Here is a 3,934-nt window from a genome sequence, read left to right on the forward strand (position 1 = left end):
CAAGTGATCCCCCTGCCTCAGCCTCCCAGGTAGCTGGGACTAAAGGCATGTGCCACCATGCCCAGCTATTTTTTTTTCTATATTTAGTTGTTTGGCTAATTTCTTTCTATATTTAGTAGAGATGGGGTCTCACTCTTGCTCAGGCTGGTCTTCAACTTAGCTAAAGCAATTCTCCTGCCTCAGCCTCCCAGAGTGCTAGGATTACAGGTGTGAGCCACTGTGCCCAGCTAAGTATGTATTCTTTTCAGAAATGTCTGTTGAGATCATTTGCCCATCTTTTAATAGGATTATTTGATTTTTTTCTATTGAGTTGTTGGAGCTCCTTATATATTCTATTTACTAATCCTTTGTCAGATGGGTACTTTGAAGATCTTTTCTCCCATTCTGTCTGTTGTCTCTTCATTTTTCTCATTGTTTCTGTTGCTGTCCAGAAGCTTTTTAGCGTTATGTGATACCATTTGTCTAATTTTCCTTTGGTTGCTTGTGTTTTGGGGGTACTACTTAAGAAGTCCTTGCCCACACAATGTCCTGAAGTGTTTCCCCAAAGTTTCCTTTTAGTATTTTCATAGCTTCAGGTCTTAGATTTAAGTGTTTCATTCATTTTTATTTGATTTTCATATATGGCAAGAAATAAGAGTCTAGGCCGGGCGCTGTGGCTCACGCCTGTAATCCTAGCTCTTGGGAGGCCGAGGCGGGCGGATTGCTCAAGGTCAGGAGTTCAAAACCAGCCTGAGCAAGAGCGAGACCCCGTCTCTACTATAAATAGAAAGAAATTAATTGGCCAACTGATATATATATAAAAAATTAGCCGGGCATGGTGGCGCATGCCTGTAGTCCCAGCTACCCGGGAGGCTGAGGCAGAAGGATCACTGGAACCCAGGAGTTTGAGGTTGCTGTGAGCTAGGCTGACGCCATGGCACTCACTCTAGCCTGGACAACAAAGCGAGACTCTGTCTCCAAAAAAAAAAAAAAAAAAAAAAAAAAAAGAAATAAGAGTCTAGTTTCATTCTTCTGCATGTGGATAGCCAGTGTTCCCAGTACTATTTATTGAAGAGACTGTTCTTTCCCCACTATATGTTCTTGGCACCTTTGTTGAGGATAAATTCACTATAAATGTGTGGATTTATTTCTGGGTCCTCTATTCTGTTTCATTAGTCTATGTGTCTGTTTTTACCCCAGAACCATGCTTTTTTTATTACTACAGCTCTGTAGTATAATTTGAAGTCAGGTAACATGATTCCTCCAGTTTTGTTCATTTTGCTCAGTATGGCTTTCGCTATTCTGGGTCTTTTGTGGGTCCATATGAAGTTTAGGATTATTTTTTCTGTTTATGTAAAGAATGTCATTGGTATTTTGATGAGTATTACATTGAATATCTATAGATTACTTTGGATAGTATGAACATTTTAACAATATTGATTCGTCCACTCCACAGGCATAGAATATCTTTTTATTTTTTTGTGTGTCCTATTCAATTTCTTTTATCAGTATTTTGTAGTTTTCACTGTAGAGATCTTTTACTTCTTATGTTTATTCCTAGATATTTTATTTTATTTGTAGCTATTGTACATGGGATTACTTTATTTTTTTTTTCAGATTGTTTACTATCGTAATATATAGAAATACTACTGATTTTCATATGTTGATTTTGTATCCTGCAACTTTACTGAATTTCCTTATCAATTCTAATAGTTTTCTGTGGAATCTTTAGGTTTCTCTGGATATAAGATTATATCATCTGCAAATAAGGATAATTTGACTTATTTTCTACTTTGGATGACCTTGATTCTTTCTCTTATCTGATTGCTCTAGCTAGAACTCCACAGGAAGGGAAGCTTGTGCACTGGGGATTCTTCCAGACCTTGCCCTGGGTGTCTCTTCATCTGGCTGTTTATTTGTATACCTTGAAAATATCTTTTATAATAATCCAGTAAAAGTGTTTCCCTGGGTTCGGTGAGCTGCTCTAGCAAATTAATCAAATCCAAGAAGGGGGGTTGTGGGAACCCCAGTTCACAGCAAGTTGGTCAGAAACACAGGTAAAACAACCTGGAGTTTGGGACTGGCATCAGGAGTTGGGGACGGTCTTGTGTGACTGGACTCTCAACCTGTAGGATCTGATCCATCTCCAGGTAGTGTCCAAGAGTTGGATCAGACGACGCTGGTGTCCTCTGCAGAAAGTTTTTTCACAATGTCAAAATATAGCATAAAGACAATAGAAAAGATGTATACAACACAACCTTCTCTGCATTATATTTCTCCATATCCTTTTCACCATTCCTTATAGTATTTATTTTACTTATGCATTTGTGGCCTGTCTCGGTCCACTATCTTTTTTATTTTTCACTGCTTAATTTCACTTTATTTTTCTTGTATAAAAATGCCATGTTGCAGCCACAGCTGGAGGCTGGGTCCTCTGCACAGAGACGCTGGTGTGGGTCTTGACAGGATGGTCAGTGAATTCCTGGTAGGGAGACTTGGTGAATACTGTCTCTTTCCAGAGGTCAGAAGTCAGATAACTGTAGGTCTTGGAGATGGCATCAAAGGTGCCCTTTGCGAAGTTGCCCAGGGCAGCAGTGCAGCCCCTGGCTGAGGTGTAGCAGTCATCAATACCAGCCCTCAGCAGCAGCAGTTCTTGGGCACAGGGGCCGAGATGATGCCAGTTCCCATAGGGGCAGGGATGAGACGCACCAGCACACAGCCGCAGCGGCCTGTCACCTTGCAAGGAACAGTGTGGGGCTTGCCGATCTTGTTCCCCCAGTATTCTCTCCGCACGGGGACGATGGAGAGCTTGGCTTGGACGATGGTCCCTCGGATGGCACTGGCTACTTCCTTGGAGCACTTAACACCCAGACCGACATGGCCATTGTGGTGCTCGATGGCAACAATCGCCTTGAACCTGGTCCGCTGGCCAGCGCGGGTCTGCTTTTTCACCGGCATAATCTTCAAAACCTCATGTTTTAAGAGATGCCCTCAGGAAAAAGTCAATGATCTCAGACTCCTTGATGGACAAGGAGAAGAGATAGGTCTCCTCCAGGGATTTGATCTTCATGTCCTTGACCAGGCGGCCCAGCTGGGTGGTGGGCATCCACGCTTTGTCCTCGGCCTTGCCTCCGCGGGCTCCGCGACCTCGGCCCGGCCGCGACCACACCCGCGACCACGGCCACGAACTCCGCTGCCGAGGCCCGCCATCCCGGGCCTCCCGCTGCACCGGCGTCACCCGCCACCTGGTGTTTTCTCGGAGAAGCTTATCCACCACCTAAGAGGGCAGGGCTTTTTGTTTCATTCTCTGCTGCATCCCCCTGAATGACAATTCCTTATTTGTGTTACCTTCCCATACAGGTACCACTAACAATTCTGGTTTCCTCAGTCCCTTCAGACAGGGGCCATTTCCACGCCGGTAAAGGGCAGGGTGGAGTTCAGTCCTAGCACACTGGTTCCAAAGACGTCTGATTTGCTGCCTCTGAGACTGATAATGACATTCCCATTTTGCAGGTGAGAAAGGTACTGCTTTCCTGGAGTTGCAACAGTCGCGGTTCCGAGTCGCCGTCTTCACGGCGGAAAAGCTTAGCACAGCCACACTCCCGCGGACAGGCGCCGAAGGCCGCGCTCGGAGTGACACCGCGGCCACACGGACGCAGCGCATCACGAAGCCACACGGAGAGCACACCAGAGGCTCAGCCGCAGCGCGTCTCTCTCTGGGGCGCTAGGACCCGGTAACTAGGGACGCTCTGGTCTCCAGGCGAGAGGAGCGGGTCAGTTGATCTACGCGCCTGCGCACATTCTCTCTTCTGGACCACAAACCCTGGGCCACGCCCCGCTCCGTAACCATGTACCGCGCAGGCGCGCAAGCTCTGACTCGCCCTCCGAGCAGGCTGAGGACCCGCCCCTCAACGCTAAGCCACGCCCCGTCCCCGCCCCTCGCGTTGGACGAGGG

At 46.5% G+C, this 3,934-nt stretch overlaps 1 pseudogene; it reads right to left on the bottom strand.

Moving 5' to 3' along the window:
* Nucleotides 1-1,001: 1,001 nt before the first annotated feature.
* Nucleotides 1,002-3,713, bottom strand: LOC105867569 (small ribosomal subunit protein uS5 pseudogene; annotated as a pseudogene).
* Between the last annotated feature and the right edge of the window lie 221 nt (nucleotides 3,714-3,934).

Source organism: Microcebus murinus, chromosome 16, assembly GCF_040939455.1.
Source record: "Microcebus murinus isolate Inina chromosome 16, M.murinus_Inina_mat1.0, whole genome shotgun sequence".
Taxonomy (NCBI): Eukaryota; Metazoa; Chordata; class Mammalia; order Primates; family Cheirogaleidae; genus Microcebus; species Microcebus murinus.